At 38.8% G+C, this 12333-nt stretch overlaps 1 protein-coding gene and 1 long non-coding RNA gene across 2 annotated transcripts in view; one reads left to right on the top strand and one right to left on the bottom strand.

Annotated features, from left to right (window-relative positions):
* The window catches only part of BAZ2B (bromodomain adjacent to zinc finger domain 2B), a 185077-nt gene extending 178220 nt beyond the window's left edge, over nucleotides 1–6857 (bottom strand). Inside the window, exon 1 of the mRNA XM_072418200.1 lies at nucleotides 6638–6857. The gene's annotated coding sequence lies outside the window, so the exon portion shown is untranslated. The remainder of the gene's footprint in view (nucleotides 1–6637) is intronic.
* On the top strand, nucleotides 6186–9386 carry LOC140335530 (uncharacterized). The gene is made up of 2 exons (XR_011921721.1): nucleotides 6186–6588; nucleotides 6807–9386. It is a non-coding gene; the product is annotated as an uncharacterized lncRNA (long non-coding RNA).
* The last annotated feature ends 2947 nt before the right edge of the window (nucleotides 9387–12333 follow it).

The following is a 12333-nucleotide window of genomic DNA, read 5'->3' on the forward strand; positions in this document are numbered from 1 at the left end:
TGCACGTTTGATTTGCTTGCTGTTAACAAAGTTCTATAAAGAGTTTTAATATACATCTTCCCTCTGTAGTGGTCAGAAATTTATAACCAGTTATAAGGAAAAAATCAAATACAGGAAGAGCCATCACATGATCATGTTATGATTAATCAGTCCAATAGATGTGCAGTGAAAGGAAGAACAATCTGCACAAAAACCATGTTGTATTGTAATCATGAAAACGGCACGAAAATATTAACAGTAAATACATGTTGTACAATACATGTATATGTATAATTACAAACAGCACACAGAGTTTTGCAACCCTAAAGCTGAATATCACAGATGAAATATAAGGTTGCTGTTCTACCTGCCAAAGTATTTGAATTTCTATCTATCCCACCATGAGATTTACAGAGTTCTTCTGGTCTGGCAGTGCAGATGACCTGTTGTTTTCCCTACTGCTTTTTGATAACACTTATAGGTCTTGTCCCTGCCCCAGGCTGTGAGTGGACAGTGAAGAGAGAAGAAGCACACTGATGAGCTCTTCTTTCTGTAACTCTCATTTTATCCCTTGCTGTTGAGTGACGCTGTGCTGAGGACTGAAAGGGGTTGATATCAAATCAAATCCAGATACTTCTTGCATTTCTTTAAAAATACATTTACAGATTTACAGATAGGGTTTTAAAACAAACCCTAGCTTGCTGATTGACTTAGTTCACACTAATGGTTTTTACAAGCGGTTTTCAGTGGTTTTACCCCTCAAAACCATGTGCACATATATGATTAACATTGAAGTGAACGGGTCCATCCATTATCTTTCAATTGACAGGTGGTAGGAGGTAGCAGCAGGGCTGCAAATTTGTGGGCGGTACATGCGACATGCGGGGGTGGTTTGCTGGCCCCCTGCTACCTCTATACACTTGAATTTTATAAAGGCACACACACAAATGGAACTGCTAGGTTAGTCTTACAAATGCTTGCACTGGTATTTATTACCGCTCCTGAGCACTTTTTTGGGGGGTTTGACAGCAGGCGGTGGTAAAATAATGCTAACTCTGGGGGTACTCATCCTATAGCGGGTGCCACCATTTCCTCCCTTCTTCTCTTACACATTCTGATCTTCAGCTTTTTTGAATGGCCCAGGCTGGGATGATGTAACATGCAGGCGCACAGGAGTTCATTCACTTCCAGAACATGCAGGGGAAGCTGAAATTTCCGGGTATTTCTTGGCAACCAACACTAAGCTGAACGTGCACTGCTCGGCACATTTTTACCGAGGGGTGGCAATTAGTCCAAATTTGGCAAATTTTTCCCCAACCTTAGTTCCACTTTAAGGAGCTGGAGGACACCTATGAGGTCATCAGTCTCTTGGAGACATCACATGTGCCGATCAGCATTGCCTGATTGGCTGCTAATGCACAGGGGAATACAGGAGGCCAATTCAGGCTCTTAATAATACTTGTGTTTCTAAAACAATTAATGATTTTGTATTGAGCAAATACAATGATAGCATTCATTGGTGCTGCCTGCAGTTGGGATTTGTTGCTAAGATTCCTAAAGCAAAGAGATTGCATCCATAAAATGAATTATCTAAGATTTAGGCTGTGTACACACGTCAGATGGTTCTCGCCATCGTGCTCTTCTTGGGCGAGAATTTGACGTGTGTACAGCAGTCACCCGAGATCATTCGAATAACAGTGAATGACTGCTGTACAAGTCAATAGAGAAGAGCACAGTGGGGTGCCGCTCGCTTGTTCTCCCCCCTTCCCTCTCCATAGAACAGAAGGGCACTGTGTGTACAGCGTTGGTTCCTTCATTTGGCACTCTTTAGTCACTGGAAGCCTAATGCGAGCCACAAAATTCTTTCAATAAAATATGTCAGTATTAGAAATATTTGAACATCCCAGTAACACTTGTCATGAGTCTTTGGCTTAAAAAATTTAAATATTTAGTTCAAAGTAAAAGTTAATTAAACGAGCATAAAGTTTTCTGGCACAGCTTCTAATTTTGTAGTTTTTAAACGTCCTTTGAGAGTAAATTAAAAAAAAAAATGAAAAGTTAATGATCTGGGAGCTCAAATCAAACCGTCTTATTTATAGCTAGCACTTACTGTTGATGAGCCATAAAAACTTTTGTTGATGAGCCACAGAAAGTTTTTTTTGCTCACGCAAGTCACATGACCAGCAGAACTTTTTAGAAAACAGAAGAGCAGCTATTGTTCAGGAAACAATTTTAAGAACACTGAAGTTAATTGTCTTTCATTCCCACATGGGCTGACAAGCCTGGTGTAGCCGGAGGTAAGACTGTGTTTTTTTAACAAATCTCACACACATCACTCCTTTGCTTTAAACTCGGATTTCACAACCACACACTGGATTAACTATTGAACTTCAAGAAGGGGGGAAGGTTCTCATCAATCAGATTACAGAAAACATTAACTCTCACTCCCTGTATAATTAGCATTTATTGACTGATTTGTGTTATTATGTTCTCATGGACTTCATCATTTTGCCAACAATTTTTTTTTTTTTTTTTTTTTACCATGGGGAACTATAGACACATGTGCCAGCAAAGGCATGCAGCAGACAACTGTATACGCAGTGTTTCTCAACCAGAGGTTATTTTTCCCACTGATCAGCAATGTACCAGGCATTTGCCCCACTGACCACCACACTAATATACTGTGAGCGGTGGATACAGTAATTATAGAAGCAGGTTCCCCAAGACCTGAAGGTTATTTCAAGGGTTCCCCCATGTTGAAAAAGTTAGGACATGCTGGATTACACTGATATCCTAAAGATGAACTCCAGGCAATAAGCTAAATATACACGGATGATTTACATATATGGGAGCTGTTTTACCTACCAAATAATTTGTATCTCTAGCCATCCTATTCTGAAATGACATAGCTTTGCCACACAGCACAGCCCTGTCTTGTGGCCCAGAGGACCTGATTTTTTGTCTGTTGCAGTTAAGGAGCATGTTTAGGTCTTGTCTCTCCCTCAGCTTGTGATTGGATAGGAAATGGAAGAGTAGAAGACTAATGAGCTCATTCCTCATCATGCTCTATGTTGGCACATTAGGCTACAGCACAACTGGCTGGCCCCTTGTGCTGCTTTTCTCAGTACTGCTGTATATTATTATTATTATTATTATTATTATTAATACTACTTCTATTTGTAATAATAATAATAATAATAATAAACAAACAGTATTTTAGTATGCTTTTACAGTATGCTGTACATTAAACAGGGGTTGCCAATGACAGACAGATACAGACATTTACACAGGCGAAGAAGAAGACCCTGCCAAGGAGAGTTTACAATCTAAGATATAAATGATTCCATTTTAATGCATGCAAAAAAAACTACACTTAATGATGTATTTATGAACACAAGTAATAAAAACATAAACTGGCTACTCCTAAGGCTTGCACAACCTTGAAGATGCTGAGCAATAAAAGAAATAAAAAAAGAAAAAAATATACAAAGAGATGAGATGGACAGCACTAACTCAATGCACACAGTGCAAAGCAACCAGGAATTTGCCCCCTTTATAAATAACAAAAAGTCCAAGGTCTGCATGACCACTGTGAATTTATTTAAACATACTGAGAAGAAGCAGGGGATAGTTTCAGGTCAGCGCCTTTCTTAAGATCTAAGACATCTCTGGATCAATAACAACATACATGCCAGCTAAATACCATTACAATTGTATGTAAATCTAGTAACAAAGTATTCAAAAATACATCCCCTAAATATCACACATATAACTTAGGCATTTTGTAACATTCACCTAAAAAATTGCCTATAATTCTTTTATTATAGTGCTTGCTGTTTCATATTTTGAACATTCTGTTTCACTTGAAGATATGAAAGTGCACCCTCTACTGGTCCTCTGTATATCACGGAATGTGATTGTTACCTTTCATCTCAGCTGAATGACTGCTCAGCTGTATTTTAGTTAAGTGACTAGTTTCTAGAGAGTTGCAGTGAAGGCTAGTCATTGTTCAGCTTTACAATCAAAAAACAAAAACAAGCCTGCAAATGCAATGAGAAAATAGTGTTGCCCCCCTCCCCCGTAGTTTTATACTATACTATATCTAATGTACTATTTTTTAAAGAGGAAAGGTAGTTATTACAAAATTAAACATTGTGGAAGATATTCAGATTACCCTACAATAAATAAATAAATACATATATACATACATAAATATAAATATATATATATATATATATATATACACACACAAATATATATACAGAAAATACTTTTAACATTAAATCCTCCCCAACTCAACTTTATTTTCTTTTTTTAACTATTAGAAGATCTGTTTACTGGTGTAATATATATATATATATATATATATATATAAAATCTAAAAAGCTTGAAAGTTACAAATAAAGAAAATCAATGTAAATAAAAATTTAAGAAATGTAAGAAAATGATCAAGGAGTTGCTGGAGCTAAAGCTGAGCCCTGGTTAGACTTTAAATGATGTCACTTGTGTTATTATAAACTTTAAGCCTGATGTAGCAGAGGAAGTTATGAATTTTTGGGCCTCTGATCTGCAAAGTGAATGAGAAATAAAAAGCAGCGGAGCAGATAAAATTATACAAAATGGCGAAGAGCTTGTTGTTTAGAGGGCAGGAAAAAAAAGAAGGAAAATGGAGGATATTGTTATATACACAAAGGGATAAATTTCAACAACTCGACCAGTCGGCAGCTGCTGTTTCTGTACAAGCAAGACACACAAAAGAGTAGGAGAGATGAGGAGGGCAGAGCTAAGGCAGAGCAGTGATCAGATGCTCTACATACATCCTTCTCCCATCAACCCCCCAACCACCATCTCTCATGCCTATCAACTTCCATCACCCTATTGGCACCATCCTTGGCATTTGTATGGAAATGTGGCGGTGATTTTGGCAAAAGGTTCACTTTATAGGTAGCCTTACCTTACTTAACCCCTGAAATACTAACTAGGGAGGTTCTGACTATGCAAAGCAGAAGGTGGGGTTATGGGTTCAGTCAACACCCTCCTAACCCCAGGCCATGGAGCTTTAAGAGCATATAGGTATGAATGGGAGGTTTTTGGAGAGGCTGTGGACAAGGCAATCGGTGGTATTACCAGTTTAAGGTTACTGGCAGATGTTCCTGGCATTGAGTTCCAGGACATATGGGATTTTTTTTTCATGGGAACTGAATTACTCTTAAATACTCGGCTAGTTTTCTCAAGAAGAGACAGGCTTTGAATACCTGGAATTTACTACCAAAGAGGCTATACTTCAAAAAGAAAAGGAATAATAGATATTGATGGATAGATATCATTCAGAAAAATAGTATTTTGTCTATAGAGTAGCACACACTTGAAAAGAAATACCAGAGGGGGGAGAAATCAATCTGAAAACCTGGAATTTTCTACGCTACAATAATATATTATTTATAAGAAATGAAAAGTAGATAAATGAGAATGATAGCAGTATGAAATTTAGATTATATCTAAAAAGTAGAGACTTGGAAAGAAATACTGGGGGTGTTGAAATCAATGTGAATACCTGGAATTTGCTACAATAAAATAATTTATAATAATATACTATTTACAATATTAATTAATTAATATGTACAAGAAATGAAAAGTAGACAAATAAGAATGATATCAGTATGGAATCAGGATTATAATATCTAAAGAGTAGTAGAGACTTGCTAAGTGTGCCCAGAAGACAGAACAGAATAAAGTAATTTATCTTTATAATAAAAAGACATTTCTGAGTATACCAAATATGCAGAATAGAATGATCAATCAGTATGTCTTCATGTGACCTTCATGTTCATACAAATACAAAGCACACATACATGTTCCTCTATAGAAGGACAGAGATTGGAACACAGAACCCTAAAAGTACATCATGTATCCAGCACAGGAAATTGTCCTGTCTCAGAAGGGAACTGCCAGCACCCTCCTGGAAAGGGTTACTTTCTGGAAGCCAACCCCTTGTAAGGCTGCCAGGGTAGGAAGGGTTAAGGGTCTGGGCTGCCAGAGAAGAGGACATGTTTGGGAAGCAGGGTTCCTTCTTACCATCCTGATGGGCACTACAGGGGGTTGCCAACCCCCCCCCCCCCCCCCCCCCCCCCCCCCCCCAAGGGAGGGTGCTCCTGGGGACACCAGACACAGGGCACTATGCTGGCAGCAGCCCCCCCCCCCCCCCCCCCCCCCAAGTGAGGGTGATCCTGGGGACACCAGGCACAGGGCACTATGCTGGCAGCAGCCGTTGGGAAGGGATTCAAAAATAAATAGAAGGGGAAGGGAGGGGGAAGGCAGCAGCAGCAGCAGCCAGTGTCCGAGAGATCAGCCTGCTGCTGGAGGGTGCGAGCACAGCTAGAAAGCTATGGCCATGAATTTGGGTGAAAAGAGGGGCTAAGGATGCCATGGCAAGGCAGGGGGCACCCCTGGGAAACTTTCATCCACAGTACTAAATTCTAAGAAAAACCTAACTGCTCCTTTTGCACCCCTTTCCTCCTTGATGCCCTATTTTTACTATCTCCCCCCTTCAACACTTGATCCAGCTTTGAGAAGTGTTTAGAAGCACAGGAAAGCCCCTTTTAGCAGCCTGTAAGTAATTGTAGGTCAGCGCACCCCTCTGGTGGTGCAGATCACTCACCTCCAGCCTTGGGGGGCTCTGTCTTCCTTGGGATCAGGGGGTGGTGATGGAAGGTTATCTGCTGTTCTTCCCAGTCTCTTTTTGTGTGCTGTGTGTCTCCAGGAGCGGTGGGAAAGGACATAAAGGAAGAGGGTGTAATTGTGCTCCCTCTATGTGTGTGTCTGTTTAGTTCCTTGCAGCAGATTGAAGGAGATTCTTCTCAAGGTTTTTATTCAGCTTCACTTCAAGGCAAAGCTTCATGAACCAAGTGACGTCAGCCAACAAGCCTCTCTAACAATGAAACTTGCTGTTAACCAGGGAGCCTGCAAAGGAGGACAAGGAGAAAATATTGTCTATTTACACCTAAGTTTATCTGTCTGTATAGCATACAGTCCTCTGATTTATAGGTCAGTCTGGGAGTTGCAACATTTTATATAACCATGCAGCTTGACTTGTAACAATGTAACAATATATTTAGAATATTTTGAAAATAACACTTTGTTTATGTATTTTTTTTCTTGTTTTATTATTTTACTGTTTGTGTTTTTTTATGGTTGTGAAAACAATTTGTGCTCAACATGAAAATTGTATTTCAGATGTTCTGTAACCCATAGCAAACAAGTGTTTGAAGTTCAGTTTGATTGCTCATTGGTTTTACTGTTTAAACCTTTTTAACGTTGGAGAACCCCTTAAAATACTTTCAGATCTTCAGGGAACCCCTATTATAATTACTAATAATGGGAAGAATGTCAAACGTACAGAGAGCCAAAGAGATAAAAAGATTTTTGGTGTCACTTAAACTGACCTGAAAGTCACAAAATACTTATTGCTTATTGAACCCCTTGCAGCTTTGGAAAGAACCATGGTTGAGGAACAGTTGTTTAAATGATACAGAGCAAGAATTAGTAAAAAGGTTTTGGATTGCTTTTTTAAGTTTTTTTTTTTAGGTGGCTTTTTTGAGTTCCTTTTATTCAGGTATAATATAAGAACAAACATGTTTCATGAACGAGAATGGGCACTGAAATGCCACCAAGCTGAATGAGTCCTAGTCCTAGTAAAAGTAGTAAATTAGTAAACGCACAGACTCAGTCTACATAAACTTTTAGCAGTCATCCTGGCCTTTAATCTGTGTTTAGGTTCCATGAAAACAGAACTAATTCAGACCTGATGGAAGGGGTCATCAACCCTGTGTATACCAAACATGCTAGATAGATGGTAAAACCTAACAAGGTCTACAGATTGATTGCCCTAGTTTTAGACATAGACTCCTATGGAGTTTTTGCCTGTGCATTTTTCCAACCAGCTAGTGTGATCATGGCAGGGGGTAGAATAAGTCGATATTTCATATGAGTTAGGGATGCAGTGAATTTTGTTTAATAAAGTACACCTGTCATAAGAGAAAAAGGTGGGATTGCTGTCCTCCACTGAAAAGTCTTTTTGCTGGGCTTTTCATTCTGTGGATTCAGTACTTTGTGAGCCTACCCAGGAGGTAACTAAATAAGATAAGATTCTCTTAGATTGTAAGATCTTCCCCTCCTCCTATGTTTTATCTGTCTGTCATTTGCTACCCATATTTAATGTAAGGCGTGGAGTAAATAGTTGCTTTATAAATACAGTTTAATAGTAATATGAATAATAACTTTTTGTCAGTTTTCACTTTTTCTGGGTGTGCAATGGAACCAAAATATTTAATTTGTGAGAGGTGTCATTGCAATAGGCCCCAGTGCAGCTCAACCAGAGATAGCACTGTGCATAGATGTTTTTAACCTGCCAATTTTACAAGCTTTCTTTAAAAAAATCTTACTTGGGACTAAATAGTCCACAGCAATAGGGTGCCTACTGTTTCTGTATGATCAAAATAGAGTTAAAAATGGTGAGAACTACAGCATTTCTAGTTTTTTTGTGCCCTAATTTCTATCAGTTGTCTGAAAAGCGAAAGGGATCAAAACACAAGTTTGAGATCACCGGGGATCTTTTAATTTTGCAAAGTCAAAATTGTAATCAAATACTGAAATAAAGGGCTCTACTATAAAACAGGAAACCTGACAAATATTCAGTGGTGAAAATCAATAACTGCCATTGAAACACATGGGCCTGAATGATTTCCTCAAGGGAATATTTGTGGGAATGTCTGATTCTCTGTTTTATAAATAGAGCCTCAAATGTTTAGAATCAACCAGCATTCTAGTGATGACCAGTGTGGTGCAGCACAATGCCAAATGCCTTTGTAATTTGTAAAACAGTAGAAGAAACACTTAAAAAACATTAAAAGTCTATATGTTTTTAATGGGCCACAACGCACTTAGTGTGCCAACTTAGTTAAAAATAATACTGCACACACATTATTTTACATTTGTGCTTTTTGTTTTTGTTTTTTTTACAATACTTGTTTGCTCAATTGTGTTAGTTCTTTGGGGTGCTATTTAAAAAGAATCTCAACCCAACACACAACACTGCAGTACATGCATTTTCTTATTAACAAATAACTACATCTGTGTTTTACAGTGCATTACCAAAATGCGTGAAGGAGCCTTGAACTCTTTTTAAATCCGTATAGAGGCATGAGGTATAAAAGCCTGATATGTTTCAGTTTTAAAGGATAATTACTGTTGTGGTTATTATTCTATTTTTAATCTGCATATGTGTTTGATAAATATAGTCATCATGACTAAAACAAAAATGAATGAATGAAGATTGTAGACATTGTTCTGCATACATTATATCACATCAAACATTGTTTGTAATATAAAATAATGTTTGTATATCCAAAGGCCCATCAAGTGCAATTTTTCATCTTTGATCTGTTTTTTTACAAAATTTACATTACATGTAAATGCAAACCACAAACAAAGTGCTCTTTCTAAACCACAGGGATGTGACCCGGCCCCAAGGCTGCATACACAGTAATAATGCAATAATTACAACTAGCGACCGATCTTCCGATAATCGTTAACAAAAAAAGTGCACAACAACGTCGATGAACGAGGATTGTCACTGGAGATGAACTGGCAGATCTAATTGGGCGACGATCGTTCGCAATCTATTGTGTGTACGGTGGTTCAGTGATTGTGGATGGTTCTGCGGTCGTTCCTGCATCATTCAAACGATCGTATGTAGCGTGTGTACACTATTGGATAATATTTGAACAATTGTATCATTACAGCATGTTCAGAACTATGCACAATACGATTGTTTAAAATAATCGTACATAATCGTTGATCTGTCTTTAGTCGTTTGTTTTCTAATGACAATTATTGCACGTGTGTACCTAGCCTTAGGCTGTGTTATTATATGTGCAGTGACTTTGTGTCTAGTATTCTTAAGCTACGTACACACGTCCAATGGTTCTTGCCCGATAATTGTCTCAGGGCCGATATCGGGCGAGAATCTGGTGTGTGTACAGCGCCCGTCGTCCATCATCCGAACAACCGTCCTGGCGGATCCACTGACGATGGATGACTAACGATCCTAATGCAAGAGAAGGGGGCGTAGCAGGGTGCCGCTCCATCACTCTCCCCCCTCCCCTCTGCATAGAGCAGAATGGCGCTGTATGTACAGCACTTGTTCATGCATCGTGCAGTCATTAGTCGTTGGAAAGGATCGTGAAAGATCCTTTCCAGCGACTAATATTGCATGTGTGTATGCGGTTTTACTTTGTTGCCCTGGAGTCCTGGTTTTTTATCCCACTGGGTCACTATCTCCAAAAAGTCAGTATGTTCCTCTTTTGTGAACAGTGCCAAGCTTTATCAGAAAACACATATCAGAAGATAGGTTTGATTCTGTCTTCCCCTAGACATGTGCTGCTATGACTGTAATAGGAACATTCGATTGTAAGCTTCTCAGGGGCAATGTGTTCACATTATGTATTACCTTGTTCAGATTGTCTATGAAGGTAGCATGAACAGGATTTCTGGAGCTGTGGAACAATGAGCGAGAATCATCTCCCAAATTTAGCATAGAAGCGAATAGAGGCCTTCAGATAGTCATTTGAGTCTGGCATATGATTGGAGATATGGCTGTGGCTTCTTTTGGGCCACTAGTGTTGTAACTGAGATAAAAAAAATATTGGAAAAGTGCCGATTCCTCCATTTGTTGGTCAGAAACAGTTTTTTTCAGCCCATAGAATCGTGGTTGGGGCATCATGTATTGCTGAAATGCCCTTGGTCATAAACAAAGATTGTACTCTGCTTGGCTGTTTTTTATGACTGCTGTGTGTAAGTGATACTGTGGAGGAGACAGAGCAATGAACAGAGTAAAATGAAAGGTCGTACAGGGAGAGGAGGAAGAGAGAGATAGGGAAAAAACAGGGATCAGCAGAAAAAGCTGTGGCTTCACTGAGTAATGCTTTTTAACTTGATCACATTCTGTCCTATTGTGTGTATTAATGTTGTGTACCTGCCAGGCCAGCTATAAATACAGTCCTAATGCTTTAGTTTCTACCAAAACAGGAAATAAAATCCCTCCTCCACTTCTGTCTCACATAACTGGCTCTTCCCAATCTTCTTGTGCAATTTAGTGAAATAAGGTCACGGCACATCAGCAACTCCCATTGAAAACCTTTAAACTTCACACACACACGTGGTATGAATTTTTTTTTCTTTCTGCTAAGTTTTCACATATGTTAGGCCAGGGGTTAAAGTACACTAAAACAGAAGCACTAAGTTAATTAAATGCCTTGGAAAAAAATCCCTGTCTATAATTGGCTAACCACAATGAGCAATCCTGGAATTGTTTGGTTAAGGCTGGGTGCATGGGATTTATTTTTTGTGATTACGCTAATATAATTGCCAATGATTAATCAATAGAGATCATTACATGTTGTAGCAATCAATGGTAGGCATTTAGAGCATGAAGCTATCATTAGCAATTAGCTACTTCATTCTGTTGTCCCTAATGTGTGACAATTAATGGGTAATCAATAGCGATTAATTGTGTTGGTAGTGTGATCATATTTGCAAGTTGCCTATGTGTGCAAGGAGCCCTATGATGTGCAGAGGATGTCATATTGTGTCTCAGGTTCTCTTTAAAGGCCACCGTCTCCCCAAAATGCACACCCCGTACACACTGATATTCTCTTTTTCTGTGGTCCACCCCAGCTTTATGAATACCTTATGATTTAGGGAATTAAGAACGTGACCATTTTTCTTACCTTCCAGTTGGCTGCGTTTGGACATACTGGTCACATGAGTGATCAAACACTGGCACTTGTTGGGGTACAACAGTTTAATAGCCCTGTGTAAGCCCTGGCATTGTCCTACATTGTACTTACACGGGATTTTTACCCATGGCATTCTCAGAAGAGTGATAGCATTGTATAGGAAAGGTAAATATTGGTCGGTGTATGGGTAACCCATTGAGAGTTTCCATCTCTGTATTGTCAAAATAACTCTTTACTCCATTTACAGCCGGTCACACATGTGGTCCAACAAGATTGCCATCCAAAACTATGCATTTAAATTGCTGTAAAGCCATTGCATTAAATAATGGTTGGTAGGAACCATACAATTAGATTGTATTTGATTTTGAATTAAAAGCAATAGATAATGTCTGCCATTACTGATCTCCTTCTAAAAAAGCTAGCTGCCTGGCTGTGTATGGCTTCAGTAGGTTGGAAAACATCAGATTATAATGTAGAAGCAAAATCATTTTGGTTCCAGGTCAATGCAGCTATTAGATCAGCATGACAGCAATGTTTTTTCAGGAGGGGTCAGAATTGG

The sequence above is a fragment of the Pyxicephalus adspersus genome, chromosome 7, assembly GCF_032062135.1.
Source record: "Pyxicephalus adspersus chromosome 7, UCB_Pads_2.0, whole genome shotgun sequence".
NCBI classification, from domain to species: Eukaryota; Metazoa; Chordata; class Amphibia; order Anura; family Pyxicephalidae; genus Pyxicephalus; species Pyxicephalus adspersus.